The sequence below is a fragment of the Neomonachus schauinslandi genome, chromosome 10 (assembly GCF_002201575.2).
Source record: "Neomonachus schauinslandi chromosome 10, ASM220157v2, whole genome shotgun sequence".
NCBI classification, from domain to species: Eukaryota; Metazoa; Chordata; class Mammalia; order Carnivora; family Phocidae; genus Neomonachus; species Neomonachus schauinslandi.
The window spans coordinates 41650138-41674891 of record NC_058412.1 but is presented as its reverse complement, the minus strand read 5'-3'; the positions used below and the strand labels follow the sequence as shown (position 1 = coordinate 41674891).

Below are 24754 nucleotides of genomic sequence, written 5' to 3'. Positions count from 1 at the left end.
TTCTGGCTTCTAGGATGTTGAAATTTAAAACTATGATGTGATTAACTGTGAGCCTTTAGTTTTTCATCCATATACATGGATCACAGTTTGCTTTTATCTTCCTAAATATGTGAATCTGGGCTCACAAAATCAAAGCCCATGCTTGGTTTAATGCTTGCAATATGAGCCCTTGAACAAATAAAATCAACTATTGCAGTGTGAAAAAAAAAAATGTAACCAAGGAGATGTTTACACAGATTTTTATTGTTGTAATGTTAATAATAGCAATTGTTTAAAAAAACCATAGATGTCAATAAACAGGTGATAAAGCATCCATAAAAAATGATGCAAAAAATTAATATAGATATATACATATATATGAATATATATATTTAAATTTTGAGTTAAAAAACAAGTTTTTGAATCATATACAAAGGAGACTATTCACATTATATTCTAAAAGATAAAAACATACTGTTATGCTATATACTCTCTCTCTATATATATATAATATTCACATGACTTTTAGAAAACATATAAAGATATGATCGTTATGAACCTTGAGGTTAGAGAAAAAGGAATAAGATCAGGAAGAGATACATTCTGGATTCAGCTTTATAATGTTATCCCTTAACTTTGGGATCTTACAGAGATATGGGAAAATATGAACCTAACTATATAAAATTATATGAAAGTTAATTGAATGAATGAATATTCAAATATATGGAACATGCAGATACCTTGATCACATAATTGTGTTTTATCAATAATATCCAACTTTCATTTCATAGGGATGTGGTGGGAAATAAGTGTATTGCATTGAAAGAAAGCATGTGAGGATTAGAAACAGTGCTTTGAATCTCCAGACTATTATTCCTCTTCCTACTGCAGCAAGTGGGAAATTACGTGTATGTAAGAACTGGATAATTGCGTTTGTGATCTCTGATTACTGGAACCAGGGCCAGAGATGCTCCTTCAGTGAGGCCGTATCTATAATGAAATCACTAATTGAATCTTCTACATATACCTCTCTGCCTCAAATATGAAACATGTATTAAGGGGCTTCTAATAATACTTGAACAGCCAGAGAAAATCAAATATGGCAAAGACACTCATATTTTAAACAATTTGAATGCTGTTGTTCTAACATTGGATAATAAGGAACATTTCCTTTTCTCCTTTATCAAAGTAGTTTATTTACTTAGTACTCATTAGTATAATTTTCTTTAAAGTTTTTTCTCTTATTTTAATAACAATATTTCTAACAGTTCTTTTCTCAGGAAGTCATATTTAGCATACATATTTTCTAAAAGCAGCCCATGAGACAGGAATGCAGGTGGTTTTTATGGGAAGTGATTTTAGGAAGGACAAGTGATGATCAGGGTGAATGTAACAGGAAAGGAGGTTATACCATAAAGGATAAGGTATTACTTAGGAGGTTACCACTGTGGGCAACTGGAACTTAATCCCATTAGGAGTCCTCTGAGGAGACAGGTAAAATACATCCCAATATTAGCCAACCAAGGAATGCTAAAGCAGGTGTATTTATTTGGGATTCCAGTGCTTATTGCTTGTTTCCACGGCATTAATTTTTCATCAAGTCAGAGTATCTGTGTGCACTGAGCAAATTCTCATGGCACCAGAGAAAGACCTTGGCCTAAAGAGCAGCTGAGAGACTTGAGTGCTTGAGATAGGAAACTGTGAGCAAGCAAAGCAACTGTTCACCAGCTGTGTAGCTGAGGAGAACTCAGGTGTGCCGAGGGGAATGGAGTGGGGCATCAGCTGTCAATACCAGCCTCTCATACATCCTCATACCTATCCCTTAAATTTTCCTGTTTTCCAGACTTACCCAGTCTCCACACTTTGAACTTTCTTTACCTCTCTTCCATTTATTAAAGATTTTCCGAATGACCTCAGTAAAGTACATAATAAGGGGACACAAAGAAATTTGGAGAACACTGGATTTTTTTCCCTGCAGCAGATCCTCTTCATTGCTTTAACACCACTAAAGTTGGGAGTCACATTATGGTTTTTTGTCTTGAAAATCCCCACTGAGCAAAGTGATATTCAAGAACTGACAGGACAAGAAACAATAAGGATGGAGAGATGTAAAGCACTCCCATGGATCACAGCCAAGAGGCTAATAATGCGAAATGTTGAGTTGCATACCCACTGTGTGCCATAAATTAAAATCTTTACTGTGGATTTAAAGATACTGTTTTTTCTGCTTCACAGATGACTCTGATGTTCTTCCTAATGCTTTCTCCCTAACTTACTGCACTCAAGGCCAACCAGCTTCCTTGTTGTTTCGCAAGCATATCAAAAATGCTTCTGCTTCTATACTTGCCTTTTTTTCCCTACACCTGGAAATCTGCAAGAACTTTCCAAGACTCCTTCCAGTTTGTGCACATTATTCAGAATATTGCTTGAAAAAATCACCTTTTCAGGGAAATCTTCTTGATTCTATCATTAAAATAACACCTCTGAGATGACTCCAAATCCCCTTTACCCTCATTTATTTTTCTCTACACATAGACAAGCTAACAAATACGTACTTTTTTGTACCACTTATTATCTGTGTCACCCACCTTGAATGTTTAAGCTACTTCTCCTACTTCTCAGGAAAGACATTGCCTTTTTATTTGCTCTTGTATCCCAGGTAGTTAGTATCTTAAACATAGGTACTTAATACATATTTGTGCATAAATAAACATAGCATTTCCTAATCGGTCCCTTGTTTGTATTAATATATACCACCAGTGTGTTTCATCTTCCCCTATGGAGGGTCTGTTTAATTTGTCTTTATCCCCAAGACATAATATAGACTCTGGTTCATGTCATTATTCAGTTTTGAATGCATTAGTCAAAACCCTAAAAAGGTAATAGATCTAGGATGTCCTTACAATTGAGGTCGACATAATGTGAGCTGTCATTAGAAACAAGCTTTAGGTATAAAGCTCTTCTGGGTGAAGTCTCACTTCTCTCATTAAATGCATAGTGCCCTTGTGTGACAACCCAGCTAGTATATTAAGACAGAATGGCTTAATTGTTTATATTGGAAATAACGTCCCCCAGATTCATGAAGACTTGTTGCTTTCCTGGTGTTCTAAGTGGTTTGTGTTTTTTTGTTGTTGTTTTGTTTTGTTTGTTTGGCCTTACATTGAGTTCTAAATATATTAAAAACACTCACCTGCCATCATAATAGAAATCCCAGCAAGGTATTTTTGAATATCAGCAAACTGATTCTAAGATTAATGTAACAATTTTGTGTTAAATAGCTAACACAAAATTGAAGAAAACAAAGTTGGAGGACTGACACTACCCTACTTCAAGATTTCTATAAGGCAGCAGTGATCAAGACAGTGTGGTATTTGTGAACGAACAGACAAACAGATCAATGGAAAAGAACAGAGATCAAAAATACACCAGCATAAATATAGTCAGCTAATCTTTGAAAAAGAAACAAGGACAATATAATGAAGCAAATACAGTCTTTTCAATACATGGTGCTGAAACAGTAGACATCTACATGCCAAATTAAATAAATAAATAAATAAATAAATAAATAAATAAATAAATCCAGATATGTGTACCTTATACCCTTCACAAAAATTAACTCAAAAAGGATGATAGACCTAGATGTAAAATGCAAAACTATAAAACTCCTAGAAGATAATAGAGAAAATCTAGATGGCCTTGGCTATGATGATTACTTTTTAGATACACCCTCAAAGGCATGGTCCATGAAAGAAATAATTGATTAGCTGGACTTCATTAAAATTAAAAAGCTCTGCACAAGTAAAAGACAGGGTAAAGAGAAGGGGGCGAATCAGAGGGGGAGATGAACCATGAGAGACTATAGACTCTGAGAAACAAACTGAGGGTTCTAGAGGGTAGGGGGGGATGGGTTAGCCTGGTGATGGGTATTAAAGAGGGCACGTACTGCATGGAGCACTGGGTGTTATATGCAAACAATGAATCATGGAACACTACATCAAAAACTAATGATGTAATGTATGGTGATTAACATAACATAATAAAATAAAATTTTTAAAAAGACAATGTAAAGAGATTGAGAAAACAAGCCACATACTGAGAAAAAAAAATTTACAAAAAGCACATTTGATAAAGTTCTGTTATCCAAAATGTATAAAGAACTTTCAAAATTCAACAATAAGGAAACAAACAACTTGATTAAAAAATAGACCAAAGACCTTAACAGACGCCTCACCAGAGAAGACATACAGATAGAAAATAAGCATATGAAAAGATATTTCACATTTTATGTCTTCAGGGAAATACAAATTAAAACAAGATACTAGTATACACCTATCACAATGGCCCAATTCCAGAACACTGACAATACCAAATGTTGGTGATGATGTGGAGCAATAAGAACTCTCAGTCATTGCTGGCCAGAATTCAAAATGGTATAGCCACTTTGAGAGACAATTTGGCAGCAATGATTACCATGCAGTCCAGCAATAGAATTCCTAAGTGTTCACCCAAAAGAGCTGAGAAATTAAGCCAACAGAAAACTAGCATACAAACATTTATAGCAGCTTTATTCATAATTTTGAAAACTTGGAAGCAACCAAGATGTCCTTCAGTAGGGGAATGGATAAATAAACTGTGGTATATCCAGACAATGGAATATTATTCAGTATTAAAGATAAATGAGCTATCAAGCCATGAAAAGACATGGAAGAAACTAAAATATATTTTACTAAGTGAAAGAAGTCAGTATGGAAAAGATTACATATCATATGATTCCAACTGTATGACATCCTGGAAAAGGTGCGATTATGGAGACAGTAAAGAGATCAGTAGTTGCCAGGAGTTAGGGCCCAGGATAGGAGGTGAGATAAAGAGGTAGAATACAGAAGATTTTTTAATACAGTGAAAATACTGATGAATACATATCATTATACTTTTTTCCAAACCCATAGAATGTTCAACACCAAGAGTGGACCATAATATAAACTATGGACTTTGGATGATGATGGTGTGTCGATGTGGGTTCATCAGCTGTAACAATTGTACCATTCTGTTAGGGGATACCAATAACAGGGGAGGCTATGCATGTGTGGGTGCAGGGAATATATAAGGAAACCCTGTACAGCCACTCAATTTTGTTTTGAACCTAAATCTGCTTAAGAAAATGAAATCAGAAAGAAAAAAACAATTATCAACTTGTCATAGGAGTGGAATTTAGAATTTGTCAAAATATCCTGAGCCTCTGTATTCCCAATTTATTTATGAAGTACAAGATTGTTTTCAAAGCCTGAATGAAAACATTGGTAAGGATTTACACAATGCTTAAGGGGAAGTGATAAAAGACACGTATCTCTCCAAGTTTAAGTAATGGAGCTTCAGATATGTCCTCACAATTGCTAAGGCAAAGACAAAAACATTTTATTGAATTTTTGAAATTTGAAACGCCAGAAAGATTGAGAAACTAATTTGATCAGGAAGATAGAGAATTCAGGGAATTCAGACAGCATTTATAGCATTTAAAGGGCTCAATCTCTACCCAAATGTGTTTCCTGATAGGCTATGTATTGCAATCAGTATGTTGCTGCTTTTGATCTAAATTGCAGTGGGAATTTCTTCTGCTTCACCTAACATGGTCACTTTATGAAAATCCATGCCCTCTGAACTCTAATTATTATCCAATTTCGTGGATGTCTGGAGAGGGAAAACAAAAATACCTAGAGTTGATTTTTATAAATTTTGTAGGGCTATAATAGATCTCTGATTTGGAAGACACAAATTTTTTTTTATTTATTTTTTATTTTTTTATTGTTAGGTTAATCACCATACATTACATCATTAGTTTTAGATGTAGTGGAAGACACAAATTTAAACTAGTCCAAATGGGTAAGTAAATCTGTATTAAGTAACCATGATATGCAACTTAGTACTGGGAATGCCACAACTGAACAAATACTATTTCCCTAACCCAGTGAAATCAACGTTGAAGAGGATCTGATCATATCTAGTGGAATGCAGCTAGAAGGAAAGGAAGGCATATATAAAAGCCTAGAAGTCCATGTATTAATAGAATATTTTTATTTTTTTAATGAATGAAGTAAGAACTATATGAATGAAAAATGGTCATCTAAAAGAAGTCAGAATTGTGTTCATACAAAATACTCTTTTGTTTGGCAAATAGTGGGATGACTCAGATTGACACATGCAGTTTAATGATGAATCTGAATTACTCTCCCTACTCTCTTGGGAAGACAATGAGAAGCCCAGGGCTTACAGTCTAGTCATGCATTTGTTAGTTGTAGTGTGAATTCAGAAAAAAAAAAAAAATCACTTCACCTTTCTGGGCCTGTTTAGTTTTCTTTAAAATGACACGATGTCATAAAGTTTTTGTTTTTTGTTTTTTTCTTTCCTTGCATCACAGAATTTCACATTTTCTACTATATTATATGGGACCCAGCAACGGTTGCCCAGGATCCATCCACTCCTCTCTATTATGGGAAAAGAAAAAAAAAAAAAATCCATAGCCAGGCCAGTGGTTTGGTCTTTATGATAATTGCCCATTAAATTGAATAAGATATATGGAATGGAGCAATTCAACACCTACCCCTTTTAGACTACAGATACCAGGTCCAGTCTGCTTGCTGGCATTGAAATACTGTCCTCTAAAAAAAAGGGGGAGGGAAGGAAGGAAGGAAGGAAGGAAGGAAGGAAGGAAGGAAGGAAGGAAGGAAGGAAGGAAGGAAGGAAAGAAAAGAAAAGAAATAGTGTCTTCTTTTTAGTCATTTTTTCATTTCCTTATTCATTTCTCTCTCATTCTGCTGTCACCTGCCTGCATTGTCCAACATGACCCTACTGTAGTGCTTATTGCCACAGTGGCTGTACTGTGTGGATGTAGGGAGTATTGGGGAACTCTCCCTGCTTTCCACTCCACTTTGCTGTGGACCTAAAAATTATCTAAAACAATGAACTTTATTTAAAAAAATTAAAATCTCTGCTCTGCTGAAGACATTATTAAGATATTGAGATATTAAGATAACAAAAAGATAAGCCAAAGACTCGGGGTGCAGTGGGGGTAATACTTGAAAATTACTATCAGATAAAGTACTTGTATCCCACATATACAAAGTTCTCATAAGCTCAACATTAAGTAAACAAATAACCCAGTGTAAAAATGGGCAACGCATGACTGAACCTTGAGGAAATCATGCTAAGTAAAATAAGCCAATCACAAAAGAAAAGTACTGTATGATTCCACTTATATGAGGTATCTAAAGTAGTCAAACTCTTAGAAACAGAAAGTAGAGTGATGGTTGCCAGGGGCTTGGGAAGAGATGGAAATTGGGTATTATTGTTTGATGTGTATTAGTTTCAGTTTCCCAAAGTGAAAGTGCCTTAGTGATCTGTTGTACAACAATGTGAATATAGTTAACACTACTGAATTGTATATTTTAAAATGGTCAAGATGACCAATTCTATATTATTTTACCACAATTGAAAATAATTATTTTTATATATGAGAATATGGCATATAAAAAATGGGCAAATAAATTATCTGAACAAACAACTCACCAAAAAGAATTAGAAGTGGCAAATAAGCATATGAAATGATGCTTAACATCATTTGATAAGTTGAAATTAAATGCACATTAAAACAATAATACATTATGATTATAAACATATTTGAATAACTAAAATCAAAATAAGAACAAAAGAAACTGATACCACATATGTTTGAGGATGCAGAGCAATAGGAGCTCACATTTTTTTGGAGAATGCAAAATGTTACAGTTAGTTTGGAAAACAGTTTGGCTTTTCATTAGGAAGCTAAATGTAGTTTTACCATATAATCCATCAATCATACTCCTCTGTATTCAACTGATTTGAAATATTATGCTGGACATAATAAAACCTGGACACTGACCTTATAGAAGCTTTCCTCATAATCACTGAAAACTGGAAGCAGTCAGGATGTCCTTTATTAGATGATGGGTGTAAAAACTGTGGTGTATGCATAAAATAGAATTCTAATCAATGATGAAAAGGCATGATCCATCAAACCATGCAAAAATGTGGATAAATCTTGAATCCATACTGGCTAAATGAAAGATGGTCTGCAAAGCCTACCTACTGTATGACCCCATTTATATGTAATACTCAAAAGCTGTATTACAGAAATGATAAACACATTAGTAATAATCTGCAATTTGGAGATGGGGAAAGATTAAATAGATGAAACACAGGGTTTGTTTTCTTAGGTTGATGAAACTATTCTGTATGATACTGTAAAAGTTGTTGATACATATGATACTATGCATTTCCAAGTACCATAAAAATGTATAACACAGAGTGAACATTAATGTGTGAAAATTAATATATATTATATATTTGAACATTAATGTATGCAAAGTAATAATATATGTTATATATTATATATATGTATGCAAATTAGTAATATATATATAATATATATACCTAGGGACCTCAGGATGGAATTCAGACTGTTTCAAAATGATCTAACTGTATGTACTATGTGGAATAACTTCACCTCAGGCAGTGGGCATGGGAAAAGTATAGACCTAAGTAACTTTGGATATGAGCAGAGACTAGAAGATTAAAGGCAGGCATAGACATTATACAAAAGGACTGTACTTTAGGTAACAAAATTGTTTCCCATGGAGATATGGGCTTAACATTTTGAAATCACTCTACATATATACTAGAATTGAATAATTAGGTAAATGCATAAATGTTGATAGTCACGTTTCTCACTGTTTGGGAAGAAGTTAAGACAAACAAAGGGAGATGGCTGGAATGATTTATGTAGTACTGAATTCAAACTGGGAATATTACTTTGCATGTTTAGCTTAATATAAACAAAATAGAAATATTTATAGATATGTCTGTACATAGGTCAGTATACACACATGATTTCCTTGCTCCATCCATTGGAAGGATCTAAAAACAATAGCACCCAGCCCCAAAAAGCATGTTCAGTGCGTAAATCTAGCTTTCTAATAACATTCTCCAGTAAAAGGAACTATGGCTCCTTGGAGAAGTGGATGACTTTAGAGTTGGAAGAAGGAATATATGAGATGAGCCTTGGCCATTTTGTAGTGCCCAAAACTAAGGAAGCTCTCAACAAGCTCTGCAATGTTGGCAGATACATACAAGGGGCACAAGAGCCAACTGAAAGTAGCCAATGGATAAAGCCAGAACAATATGAGAAACAGAATACATAAAGCAGTAATGGATTATAACTCAAAGCATAAAATAAACATCACTCTATACTCATGGACATATAAATAATTTTAAATAAGTAATTATATAAATAAATGCTAGAAGGTAGACAAATCTCTTGTGCAGAATAACAAATTATTTACGTTGATACTCTCCCCTTAAGGAGATAGAGTATGATTCCCACACTCTAAGTGTGGGCTGTACAAAATGGCTTCCTTCTGAAGAGTACTGTATAAAAAAAGGGTAAAAGAGTAACTTACAGTACAGAAACAGGATAAACACTTCCTCAGCCAGGTGATCAGTGGCTATACTCAATAAGGTTTACGTATTTGCAAATCACATAAATACATTCACAAATACAAACAGACAGCAATGTGTTTACACCTACAAGAATTGCAATATTTAAGAAGTATGAGGACATTGGGTGTTGTCAGGAACATGGGCAACTGGCATTCTTTTATGTATACAGTGTTAATGCAAACACTTTTGGCAAATAACCTGGAATTATCTCTTAAAGTGAAATAGTTTAGGATTTTAATGTTTGTTAAAAGTCCTGTGCATAGGCCCCCCTTATCTGCAGTTTTGCTTTCCATGGTTTCAGTTACCCAAGATGAACCATGGTCCAGAAGCAGATGATCCTGCTTCTGACCTATCAACAGAAGGTCATTAGTAGCCTAATTCTGCATCACAGTGCCCATGTCATTCACCTCACTTCATCTCATCCAGAGGCATTTTATCATCTCACATCATCACAGGAAGAAAGGTGAGTGCAGTACAGTAAGATATTTTGAGAGAAAGGCAATATTCACATAACTTTTATGACAGTGTATTATTATAATTGTTCTATTTTATTATTAGTTATTGTTCATCTCTTACTATATATAATTTATAAATTAAACTTTATCATAGGTATATATATATATAGGGAAAAAAACATGATATATATAGATTTGGTACTATCCGTGGTTTCAGGCATCCATATGGGGGGTCTTGGAACATATACCCCACAGGTAAGGGCCGGAGGACTATGGTATCCTCTTTTCTCAGCAGCTAATTAATATCAGAGATACAGGACAAGCAATCTTGTCAAGATATTAGATTAATCATTCTAATTAATATAAAATAACATAGGTAATAGTAAATAACTATATAACCTGCTTTTAAATATTTGGAGATGTTAGTGAACACTGTAATTTTAGCGCATTTCACCTCCTTGATATCATTAACCAATTTTTTTCATTCTCAGTTAGAAGATACTATTTAATGTCAATTTAAGAATCATCCCAATTTTATTTAGGTTTTAATCCCATGCCCAGCTCCACAGTGGAATCAAATTAGTCCAAGCGAACATGCTCAAAAATTTTTCTTGCTATTACTGGTTTTGAAGTAGTCATTTAACCTAAATTGATTCAGTATTTTTGAGAGGATGGTTATATCTGATGTTTCTGAGAAGGTTTTTCCTTTTTTTTTTTTTTTTTTTTCAAAAAAAAATTATGCTCTATTTGTTATGAGTGACCATCTCCAAACCAATAAGTTAACCACGGTTACCATGAAGACAGTGATGGCCTAGTAGGGAAACAATAATAAATATAGTTAACAATGAATAACAATTTCGAGAAGAAAGATTTATGAAAATAAGTATAAGAGTTAGGAAGAATTTAAAGAGAATAAGTGAAGTATTAGGAGGAGATACTTTCATTTTTATGAAAAATTGAGACAAAATAGACCAAAATCTTAAGAATTAATTTCTACACTTATTGGAAAAGGAGTTGAGAAAAACATAGGAGTATTATTGAGCTGTGTCCAACTGTTACAGTGCATTCTGTCCTGCCACAAGTTGTGAGAGAATTCAACAAATACCCCTAGGTACAAACAGAGAATTTTCCTTTAATTATGCTGAAGATGTAGCTTAAGTAAATACTACTCACAATTTCACATATCTGGAGACTCCAGGTTAGTTTGCATCTTTTGAGCCAAAGGAGTGAAGTTGAATTAATCTCTACTTGTGAATTAAGAGGAACAAAACCTCTGGTAAGACTATTTTAGAAGTATTAATAAAAGAATGGAAGAACAGATTTCTTTATTTTCCACCTCTGTGAACTGTCATATTCCAAGCCAGTATAAGATGATATTTCTATGCATTTGTCCTCTGATTCTGTTATTAGCTTTGATTTTTGTAGTTTAGAAATGTGATTATATTTGTCTTTGAAGTTCATATTTCATGTCTTGAGATATGTTGCCATATGGTTTTTTTTTCCTGCCTACCCAAAATTGATTTCAACTTCTTAAAATCATGAATTATGCCTTTGACTTTGGTAACAACCAAGTACAAGGTTCAAGACTCCTTACAAAAAGGATTCTCAATAACAATGCATCATTAAATCTGATTAGCTCAGATGGAAGAAAACATACATAGGCACAAGCTAGGTCTACAGTGAGTTTAAAAATATGAATTTATCACAACAATAACCACTCATTTATGAGACACAAAATGAGAGAATAAATACGAATTTTTTTTTGCTTCTTGTTTGCTTGTTCTCTAACATTACTTGTATCAATGCCTTGAATCTGAAATAGACCCAAATTCCCTCCAGTGGATTGTACCTTTTCAATATAGGTTCAACAACCTAACCCCATAGTTTCATAAGGACATTATGCTAATGATGGTAAATTCTATAGATTATTTATTCGTCATGATTAGCACTGTCTAATTCTACTAGTAAGGTAAACATAAATAACCATTTGAAGTTAAACATAAATAAAATGATATTTAAATATTAATAGTTCAAGTACACAATTCATTTGGTAAAGATGACTAAATTAATAAAGGAAACAAGTATATATGAAAAAATTCGGCTGAATCTCTCAGTATACACTGCACTTAATTAATTATGCAAAGAGGATATTAATCCACATACTCAGTCATATATATCTAAAGGTATTAATATGAAATATATGAAGCTATCAAAAATACTTCCTTAAATATGTGAATAGGAGGCAGGTATATATAACTGTATGTTTTATCTTTGATCAAAGAAACAAACCATTAAACAAAAAACAGTATGTTTCAGATGGAACACATATATCTCCTCTCAGCCCTACATCCTATTCAGAAGCATCGTCTGCTGACACCTCTCCAATATCAGGGTATTAATCTAAATACCACAGCAAAAAAAATATGTAAATTTTAAAACCGAATCTCAAAGCCATGTGTGTTTCTTAGGTATTCACTGCATTGTTCACCATGCATTATTTGTGTTTGGTACTTAAGTTGTAGATGATTTCTTTTGTCCATACTCTACACATCCAAATGGTATAATCATTAAAGAAGATATCCAGATGAGTAAGATCAAAGAAGTGTAGTTTAGAAATCCTGCTTTGAGGGCGCCTGGGTGGCTCAGTTGGTTAAGCGACTGCCTTCGGCTCAGGTCATGATCCTGGAGTCCCTGGATCGAGTCCCGCATCGGGCTCCCTGCTCGGCAGGGAGTCTGCTTCTCCCTCTCCCACTCCCCCCTGCTTGTGTTCCCTCTCTCTCTGTGTCTTTCTCTGTCAAATAAATAAATAAAATCTTTAAAAAAAAAAAAAAAAGAAATCCTGCTTTGAGTTTATGGTTTAGATCTATATGCAAAAATTGGGATGGGTGGGAACAAGAAAGAACATACAGTTAACAACTCAGTAAATAGGAAAGATATCCTGATGTACAATACAAGAACAGTTAAAGCAGTTCTACAAAGGCTTCAGTCAGACTCTTGTCACCTCTATATGACATCTTCAATGGGAAGTGGTCTTTGTCCTCATGGTGTGAGGTGATTGCAAGAGCTCCATCTGTAACATCTTCACCCCAGGCTGCAGGCTGGAGAAAGGGAGTAAGATTTCTGTGATTCATTACTTCTAGAAGAATTCCTAGAATACTCAAAGATCTCTATAAGTAACACTTTCCTTTTAAAAATGATCATATGACTGGTTGTTTGCTTAATATTTATATTGACATTTCTAGTTCTCTAAAGCTAAAAAAATATCACTTTTTTAACTAAGGAGAGTATCATTAGAAATTCCTTTTTCTCTCACATTCATGGAGTTAAAATAAACCTAAGACTCTATTATACTACTGATTGATAGATTCTATCTCATTAAATGAGTCCTTTGTATAAAGTATTTCAAAAATAATTAGTAAACTGAGCACTTACTTTTGTTCTAAATTCTTTTTCTGACTGAACAGGATAAAATAACACCAGCAATATCAAATAGGTGGTAAAAACTCTCTAAAAGGCCATCAGAGTACCTTGTTCTTCCAATTTAGTTAAGATAGTCTCACATTTTTATGTTTTAATCTTACCCCTGATACAGAAAGAACCCTTGTCACTGCTTTGAATCTATGAGACAGTGGTTGAATAAATGGCATTTGGCTTTTTTATAACAGTAAAACTTATACACAATTAGGGAGGTAGAGGTTACAAGAAACATAGTGGTTACAATCTTGAGCAAGATCATAAAACAGGTAATCAAAGGGATGGTTTGTGGGTCACCTATAAAATTGGCAATCACTGAGAGGGATGTAAAATGGAAAATTTAGTAAAGAATCAAATATAGTAAAAATTACATGTTTGAAGATCTAGATCTAGATCTAGATCCAGATCCAGAAAGGTATTTATTGTATTCCAGGATCTAAAAACAACAACCACAACAAAAATGTGGATCTAGCCTAGAAAATAAGTGAGCAAGTGATACTAGATGTGTGAGAAAGGATTGACTTGGCTGGCCAAAGTAACAATTCCGTATGTTATCTTGAGTACACAGAGATGCCATGAAAACTTTTCAGAAAATAAATGGCGAGAGTACGTCTGCCTTTTTACAAAACCTTACTTGTCATAGTAAGATGAAAATATTAGACAAATGCATATATAAAGCAGGAGATCCATTAGAAATATATTATAATAGTTCAACTAGATAACACAAGTGCAGTGGCATTGTTGGAAGTCAGGGGTCAGATGGAAAAGAGACTCAGACAGAATCACAGGCCTTGGGGTGCCTGGGTGGCTCAGTCGTTAAGCATCTGCCTTCGGCTCAGGTCATGGTCCCAAGGCCCTGGGATCAAGCCCGCATCGGGCTCCCTGCTCAGAGGGAAGCCTGCTTCTCCCTCTCCCACTCCCCCTGCTTGTGTTCCCTCTCTCTCTGTGTCTCTCTTTGTCAAATAAATAAATAAAATCTTTAAAAAAAAAAAAAGAATCACAGGCCTTAGTAAGTAAATGCACTTGGATGTAGGGAGATGTCAATCACTTTCTCAGCTTCAACAATTGTCTTTCTCTCCACTGAAGCTCTTCCTATCATCTTGCTGATTTTATTTATTTAGTTAAGATTTACTAATTTATGGGGTGCCTGGGTGGCTCAGTCATTAAGCGTCTGCCTTTGGCTCAGGTCATGATCCCAGGGTCCTGGATCAAGCCCCGCACTGGGCTCCCTGCTCAGCAGGAAGCCTGTTTGTCACACTCCCACTCCACCTTGCTTGTGTTCCCTCTCTTGCTGTCTCTCTCTCTCTCTGTAAAAAATTTTAAAAATCTTAAAAAAAGTGATTTACTAATTTATTTGAGAGAGAGAGCAGCGGCAGGGGCAGAGGGAGAAGGATGGAAAGAATCCTCAGGCAGACTCCCCGCTGAGCATGGAGCCTGACATGGGGCTCAATCCCAAGACCCTGAGATCATGACCTGAGCTGAAATCAAGAGTTGGCCATTTAACAGATTGAACCACCCAGGTGCCCCATCTTGCTAATTTTAATATCTACATGGGAAATTCATCCAAAACCCTAGATCCTGAATAGCTTACCTCATTTCCAATGAACTTCTCTTGGTTTCAGCAAATAACTCCCAGTTATACCCTAGACTTTGACATTCACATCAAACTAATCAAAATGCAAAGTTATGTGGTTCCAGAGTCCACTGTATGCGGGCCACCTCTCATAGTTATCCTCTCCATGAAGACTTCTAGTTATTAGCATACATAGTTATGTATGTATATTAACTTCTTCTGTCTTATATTTTTCATACTTGGTCCATCTGGTTCACCATGTCAATAATTCTCTAATCTCTATTTTTTGTTTTGTTTTGTTTTTTTTGAGAGACAGAGTACACACAAGTGCAAGCGGGGGGAGGGGTTAGGGGCAGAGGTAGAGACAGAGGATCTTGGAGAGCTGGGCAGGGAGCTGGGCATGGAGCCCAAGGTGGGGCTCCATCTCACAACCCTGAGATCATGACCTGAGCCAAAACCAAGAGTTGGATGCTTAACCAACTGAGCCACCCAGGTGCTCCTCTAATCAATGTTTATAACTTCCTTGCCACTATGTTAATTCCTTGTCCTCTTCTAGCATTCTGGTTGCACCCAGTTATTACTTATTCATACTTTGGTTGGGTTTTGATGTTCCCTTAGGTCTTTATGAGTTAATGCCACTTCAGGCTTGATTTCCTATTTTAAGTAGACATTAACATTATCCAGAAAGCACTCCATATTTTAGTTTGTTTTAGAGTAGAATGAGACATTTATAGTATTGAGGCAAAAACAAAACAAGTAAACAAACAAAAACCCTAGAATTTTGTACTCTGTGAAGTTATCCTTCAAAAGTGAAAGAGAAAAAAGACTTTTTTTACACAAACAAAATTGAGGGAATGTGTTGCTAGTAGACATGTTTTGCAAGAAATGTTAAAAAGTTCCTCAAAGAGAAGAAAAATAATATAGGTCAGATACTCAAGCCTACACTAAAAAGAAGGAAGAACGATGGAAAACGAACAAGTGAGGGTAAAATAAGAACATTAATTTTTATTATTCTTAATTGATCTAACAAAATTTGTTCACAATAATAACAACACTGTATTTATTTGTACATGTTTATATATCCTTGTATATGTAAGCTTGCGTATGCTTATGGATAATTGAAATGAATGACATCAATGATACAAGGGACAGAAGGAAAAAATTAAAATCCTTTTGTTATTATCAGGTACTTGTATTACCACTGAAGCAGTATAGTGTTATCTGAAAGTGTACTTGGGTTGTTTGTAAATATATATTTCAAACTTTAGGGAAAACACTCAGAAAGTTTTTAAAGAGAGAAGTACAATTGCTAAACTAAGAAAGGAGAGAAAAGCAAATCATATACAAGTATCAAATAAAATCACAAAAGAGTGGAAAAAATAGGAACAAAAAAAGAGTGCTAGGACTACAAAACAGTAACAAATATGGTATATATTAGTCCAAATATATAAATAATCACTTTGAATGATAATGGTCTGAATGCACTAATTAAAACAGAGATTGCTAGAATGGATTAAAAAACATGTTTGTTGTCTACAAAAAACAGAATTTAAATATAAAAACACATAAATTCAAAGCCATAGCATAAGAAGCTGCCCAAATCTGACATTTGGCTATTTCCATAATTTTCCCAAAAAATGCATTTTAAAGTTGATTTCTGACTTTATAAGAATAATAAAGCCCTTCACTGAATACATTCTTCTTTCTTTTACTTCTTCAAATTTCAGTCTGTAAAATAGGGGAAAAATAGGACTTAACTGCTTAATATGGAAATAATAAATGTGTACAAGTTGGTATGGGCCAGGAAAAGTAGTCAAGACTACCTATCATGCACATACATTCCCTCCTTTTATATTTTCCTCAATCTCAAGATTCCTTGTCTTTTTCCTGAAAATCATTAAGTGTCCTCAGGTGTCTTGCATAACTAGCCAACTCACTCATTGTCCTACCCTCCATAAGAACATGCCCATTCCTAAAATTATTCCACCTCCCAAAACTATAATTTTTTTTATTAGTTTAGGTTTTAGCCATTTTTTTGGAGAACAATATTTAATCAATACTGAACTGCTAACATCTCAACAATTAATTTGTAATCTGTTTTAGAAACATCTACATGTCTAAGGGAAAAAAGTTATGTGATACACAAAGATCTATTAAAATATTAGATATTTTGGGGGCACCTGGGTGGCTCAGTCGGATGAGCGTCCGACTCTTGGTTTGGGCTCAGGTTTGCACTCAGCGGGGAGTCTACTAGAGATTCTCTCTCCCTCTCCGTCTACCCGTCCCCACTGCACTCTTTCTCTCTCTCTCAAATAAATAAATAAATCTTTAAAAAAATAATAAAATATTAGGTATTTTCACATAGCAGTATACATTCTAGAAATCTGGTAAATGAAATATTTATATATTTTTTAGGTTCATGCAAGTATAAATAGTTTGAGTGTTCATTAAAAATTCACATTTCATCTTCAGGATGCTAAAATGTATTAATAAGCTTATAAACAAATATAACCCTTCATATATGTATTTATATGAGATGTAGAAAATTTATAATTCCATAAATAGTAATAATATATTCTGTGAGTATGGATTATTTTTCATACTGATACTAAACTCACTTTCCAACTTTTTCTCAGGAAAATGTATATTCTCATTATATGCTATAATAGAATTTTATTTTCCAAAAAAGCAGCATATATTATAATAGAAAGTGAGTACAATGTGGAAAATAATATGCATATATATCCATAAGATTTTAGCAAATATGTTTTTGTATATTCTATAAAAAGATACATCAAAAGGTAACTAGAACAAAAAAAGAACATAATGAATGCTATTTTATAACCAGCTTTATTAATTGGATAGTTTAGTAAAATTTCCCACATGTCCTAACACTTATACCCCAGAGACTTAGGTAATTTATATATCAAAGTCTGAACACTACCAGACTAGTAGATTTCCAATAAACATTTGTTGATTTAAAAAAAAAGAAAGAAAGAAAGAAAATGTTTCTCTAGGAATAAATTCTCAAAGAGGGGTTGACAAGCCAAAGGACATGCTTTTAGGGCTAACTTTTAGGGCTCTTGTTTTATGTTGCACTCTTTTCACTAGAAATATTAAATAATATTTGGGTTACCCACAGCTGAAAGTTCCCTCTTGTCTGACCAAGTGCAAACACTAGATGATACCGTAACAACAGCCACAGAAACAAAAGGAGCAATAATCATGGTAATTTTTTTTTAATTTGACATAAAATGCTAGTTACTTATTGGTTTAAGTTATATTTGTTTTATTAGTTATAAATATGGATATTTTTTCACTTGTATACTACCCCTCTCTATTTTTTTATTTAGTGAATTTCCTTCTCATATCGCTTACTAATTTTATATTAGAGTTTACATTTTTCATACTAATTTTAAATATTTTTTGGTGGATGAGAATGTAGTTTGAGGATAACATTTTTAAAGATAGCCATGCTCATTTGTTTATGTATTGTCTAGGGCCACTTTTGTTCTACAACCATAGAGTAGAGTAGTTATGACAGAACGTTATAGCCCATAGATGGAAAGTGTTGTTCAGCACCTGTCAGATACAAGTTAAATATAAAAGGGAAAAAGTATACACACACACATTATAAAATTATGTTATTTTTCACCTTTAAGTGTTTCATTCAACTTATTCTTTGATATCATATTCTTGTGTTTTAAGTATTTTTTAAACATTTCTTTAGATCTGTTGTGTTGGAAATAAATTCTCTAAATTTTGTCTACAAAGTTTTTTTTTAATTTCACATCCTTTTTTTTTATTAAGACTTCATGTTTTTAGAGCAATTTTAGGTTTGTAGCAAAATTGAGAGGTAAGTACAGAGATTTCCCATATCCCCCGATGCCATGCATGCATAGACTCCCTACATCATCAATATCCCCTACATAATAGTACATTTGTTACAAGTAATAAACCCATATTGACACACTGTAATGACCCAATATCTAGTTTACATCATGGTTTGCTGTTGGTGTTGTATATTCTGTGGGTTTGCACAAATATATAATGATATGTATGCATCATTATGGTATCATATAGAGTATTTTTATAGCCCTTAAAATCCTGTGCTCTGCCTCTCTATGCCTCCCTCCTCCTCAGACCTGATGTTTTAAATGTTTATGTAGTTATGCCTTTTCCAGAATGTCATAAATTTGGAATCATATAGTATATAGCCTTTTCCAGATTGGCTTCTTTGACTTAGGAATACACTTTTAAGTTTCCTCCATATCCTTTTATGGGTTTGATAGCTTATTTCTTTTTAGTGCCGAATAATATTTCATCGTTTGGATGTACATACCATTCCCTGACTGAAGGACATCTTGGTTGCTTCCAGGTTTTAACAATTATGAATAAAGCTGCTATGAATGTTTGTGTGCAGGTTTTTGTGTTGACATAAGTTCTCAACTGTTTGGGTAAATACCTAGGAGGGCTGTTGCTGGATAGTATGGTGATAGTGTATTTAGTTTTGTAAGAAACTGCCAAACTGTCTTCCACAGTGGCTATACCATTTTGCATTCCCATGAGCACTAAATGGGAGTTTCCATTGCTCCACATCCTCACCAGCATTTGATGTTAGTGTTCTGGAATTTGGCCATTCTAGTAGGTTGTAGTGATATCTTGTTATTGTGTTAATTTGAATTTCCCTGATAAACTATGTTGTGGAACATCTTTTCATATGCTGTTTTGCCATGTGTATATCTTACTTAGTGTGGTGTCTGAAGGTCTTTCATTTGTTTAAATTTTTTTTCTTGTTTAGTTTTAAGAGTTCTTTGTATATATTGGACAATAGTCTTTTATGAAATTTGGCAAATATTTTCTCCCAGTGTGAAGCTTGTCTGCTCATTCTCTTGATGTTGTCTTTCATAGAACATAAGTTTTTAAATTTTAATGAAGACTAGCTAATCAATTTTTTTCATGGATCATGCCTTTAGTGTTTTATCTAAAAAGTCACCACCATACCCAAGGTCATCTAGGTTTTCTCCTGTGTTATACTGAAGGAATTTATACTTCTGTATTTCATATTTAGGTCTATGGTCTATTTTTTAGATAGTTTTTGTGGAGAGTGTAAGGTTTGGTTCTAGATTCTTTTTTCTTTTCTTTTTTTTTTTTGCATGTAGATGTCCAGTTATTCCAGCACCATTAGTTCAAAACTATCTTTGCTCTATTATATTGCTTTTGCTCCTTTGTCAAAGATCAGCTGACCATATTTTGGGAGGTCTATTTCTGGGCTCCCTAGTACAATGCATTGATTTCTTTGTCCATTCTTTCACCAAAACCACACACTGTCTTGAGTACCAAGGCACTATAATATGTTCTGAAGTATGGTAGTGTCAGTTCTCCAACTCATTCCTTCCTTCAATATTGTGTTGGCCATTCAGGCTCTTTTGCCTCTTTATATAAACTTTATCAGTTTGTTGATATTCGCAATATAATTTGCTGGGATTTTTATGGGAATTGCATTGAATCTATAGATCAAGTTGGGAAGAATTGGCATTGTAGTAATATTGAGACTTCCTAGTCATAAACATGACATATTTATCGATTTATTTAGTCCTTTAATTTCATTCATCAGAGTCTTGTAGTTTTCTCTATCTTGTACATATTTTGCCAGAATTAAACCCAAGCATTTACTATTTTTGGCTGTTTATGCAAATAGTATTGTGTTTTTAATTTGAATTTACATTTTTCTTGTTCCTGGTACCTAGAAAATCCATTGACTTTTATATATTAACCTTGTATTAAAAATATTTGTAATTTGTCTTAAGATTTCTACTTTCATCGATGTGTTATTTAGAAGTGTGTTGTTTAATCTCCATGCATTTTGCGATTTTCCAGCTATCTTTCTCCTACTGATTTCCAGTTTAATTCCTTTGTGGGCTGAGAATAAACATTGTATTTCTATTATCTTAAATGTGTTAAGGTGTTTTATGGCCCAGAATGTGGTCTATATTGGTAAATGCTCCATGTAAACTTGAGAAGAATTTGTATTCTTCTGTTGTTGGATGAAGTACTTTATACATGTCAATTATATCCAGTTGATTGATGGTGTTGTTGAGTTCAACTATGTTCTGACTGATTTTCTACCTGCCAGATCTGTCCATGTGTGATAGAGGAGTATTGAATTCTCTAACTTAGATATGGATTCATCTGTTTCTCTTTGAAGTTCCATTAGTTTTTGCGTCATGTGTTTTGATGGGCTACTATTAGAGCATTCACACAGTTGGGACTGTTATGTCTCCCTATAGAATAACCTTTTATCACTATGTAATGCCTCATCTTTATCCCTGATAATATTTTAGCTCTGAATTCTGTTCTATTTGAAATTAATATAGCTACTCTAGTTTATCTTTTTTTAAAAAAAAATTAGTATCAGCATAGTGTATCTTTATCCATGCATTTGCTTTTAATTCATATGGGTCATTATATTTCAATTGGGTTTCTTATAAACACTATATAGATAGGTCTTATTTTGTGATGGATTCCAAAAATCTGTCTTTTAATTGGTACATTTCGGCCATTGACATTTCAAGTGATTATTGATGTAATTGGATTGATATCTACTGTATTTCTTACTGTTTTCTATTTGTTGCCCTTGTTTTCATTTTTATTTTTGTCTTCCATTATTTTTTCTGACTTCTGTGGTTTTAAGTATACATTTTATTATTCCATTTTCTCTCCTTTCTTAGCATGTCACTTATAAAGTTGATCCTTGAACAATAGGGGGGGTTAGAGGTACCACACCCCCACCCCTCTCCTGCACAATAAAAAATTCACATATAACCTTTGACTCCCCCAAAACAACTACAAATAGTCTGCTATTGACTGGAAACCTGGGTTATGAAAACATAAATAGTCCATTAACACATATTTTGTATGTTATATGTATTATATACTATATTCTTACAATGAAGTTAACTAGAAAAAGAAAATGTTTTTAAGAAAATCATAAGGAAGAAAAATACATTTGCAGTACTGTAAAATATCCATGTATAAGTGGACCTGCACAGTTCAAACCCACGTTGTTCAAGGGTGAACTGTACTTGGTGTTTTTTATTCATTTTGCTTTTTCTGTTGTTGTTGTTAACTCTTTTATTGGGGACAGGAAGTAGTTTTTATTGGTAAGTAAAGATCGGGCAGTGCTGATGACTTCAGGAATGCAGGGCCTGCTACTTCTCTAAGGCCATGAGTAGAATGTATTTGACCCCACAGCCAACCAAAAGGAGCTGCTTTTCAGCTACCATGTATTCAAATCCATCCATGTTAAACTTGGCACCGCCTTACTTCTTGGAGATGTGGGTCTTCTAGCAGCCAGGTAACTTGAATTTGGCCCTGCATAGGGCCTCAATCCTTGTTTTGTGGTGTGGAACTGATGGACCTGATGACTTGGCCAATGTGGATCCTGGCCACTGTGCCCTGAGGCCAGTGGCACTGCACATACCTGTCTGGGGCCTGGACTGGGACAACTTCAGACATAAATGTCCAATGGAAAGGTCTATCTCTTTGTTCTTAGGGCAACCCATATGCACAACAGACTGGGTATACTACTGAGGAAGCTGCTGTTTGCAGTCATTACACATCTGGGAAAAGAGCGTGGTTGGCCTAATTGGCTATAGGTTTTTGTTGTTGTTTTTTATTTTTTTTAGTGTTTGTCCTAGAGTTTGCAATATACATTTTACAGGCTAATCCAAGTCCACTTTGAAATAATGCAATACACATCATAGGCAGTGTGAGTACCATATAATAACAAAATAATACTAACTTCTCCTCCTGTCCCTTGCATAAACTTATGTAATCAAATACATTTTTGATATTATTATAATTAACACACTGTTATCTGATCACTTAATGATAAGAAAAACAATTTTTCATTTTTATTTTAGCTATTCATTCTTTGACACTATTCCTTTCTTTACATTGATCCAAGTTTCTGACCTACATATATTTTTTTCCTTCTCTAAAGAATTTATTTTAACATTTCTTGCAAGGTGGGTTTACTGGCAAAAAGTTCCCTCAGTCCATCTGAGAAAATTTCTCCTTTATTTCTTTTTCACTTTTGAAGAATCATTTCTAGGTTGGTAGTCTTTTTTTCCCTATACTTTAGTTATTGGGTACAATTCTGGTAAGGTGTTTATTTTTCCCCATTGGCATTTTTTCAGGATTATTTCTATATATCTGATTTCCTGTAGTTTGAAATGAAATTCCCAGGTGTAGTTTTCAAGGGGCATTTATCCTGCTTAATACTCTGAGATTCCTGGGTCTATGGTTTTGTGTTTTTTATTAATTTGGGGGAACTCTGACATTATCATTTTGCATATTCTGTTTTTTAGGGTTTGTTTTGTTTTGTTTTGTTTTGATTTCTTCTCCTTCTGGTAGTCCCATTATGTGTATGTTACACATTTTGTATTTGTCCCACAGTCCTTGCTCTTTCATTTTATTTTATTTCTCAATCTTTGTTGTCTTTGCTTTTGGCTTTTGATATATCCTCTAGCGCAGAGATTCTTTCTTTAGCCATGTCCTGTGTTCTAAAAAGCCCATCAAAGGAAGCAAACCATCAGAGACTCTTAACAATAGAGAACAAAATGAGGGTTGATGGAGGGGAGGTGGGCAGGGGGTGGGCTAAATGGGCGATGGGTATTAAGAAGGGCACTTATTATGTTGAGCACCTGGTGTTGTATGTAAGTGATGAATCACTTAATTCTATTCCTGAAAACTTTATTACCCTACATGTTAACTCACTAGAATTTAAATACAAAATTGAAACAAACAAAAAAGGCATTCTTATGGTTGTTTTATCCACCTGTTTTTAATTGAAGTATAATTAACACACAACATTATATTAATTTCAAGTGTATACTATAGCAATTCAACATTTATATACATTATGGAATGCTCACCACAAAGTGTAGTTACATGTCACCATACAAAGTTATTACAATAATACTGACTATATTTTCTATGCTATATTTTACATTCCTTTGACTTATTTTCTAACTGGAACTTTGTACATCTTAGTCCCCTTCACTGATTTTGCCTATCTCTCTACCTCTCTCCCATCTGACAACCACCAGTTTGTTCTCTAAATTTATGAGTCTCCTTTTTTTTTTTTTTTGTTTCCACATACAAGTGAAATCATACTGTATTTGTCTTTCTCTGGCTAACTTATTTCACTTAGCATAATACCCTTTAAGGTCAATCCATGTTGTTGCAATTGGCAAGATTTCTTTCTTTTTTATGTCTGAGTAATATTCCTGTGTGTGTGTGTGTGTGTGTAGCTATCAGTGGACACTTGGGTTGTTTCCATATCTTGGTTATTGTAAATAATGCTGCAATCTATTATGTTTCTATACATTAATGACAAACTAGCAGAAAAAGAAATTTAAAAAACAATTCCTTTTACAAAATTGCATCAAAAAATACCTAGGATTAAATTTAACCAAGGAAGTGAAAAACTTGTACTCTGAAACTTATAAGACATTGATGAAAAAACATTAAAGATGTTACAAATAAATGGTAAGATATTTCACAGTTGTTTTAAATTCTTGGTCTGATAATTCCAACATTTCTGCTGTGTCTGTTTCTTATGTTTGTTCTGTCTCTTCAAATAGAGCTTCTTTGTTTTTTACCTTTTAGTATACCTTGTAATTTTTGTTCTTGATAGTGGGACATGATGTACTGGATAAAGGAACTGCTGTAAATA

General features: G+C 33.9%; 1 pseudogene; it reads right to left on the bottom strand.

Moving 5' to 3' along the window:
* Positions 1 to 22547: 22547 nt before the first annotated feature.
* Positions 22548 to 22670, bottom strand: LOC123326106 (annotated as a pseudogene).
* Between the last annotated feature and the right edge of the window lie 2084 nt (positions 22671 to 24754).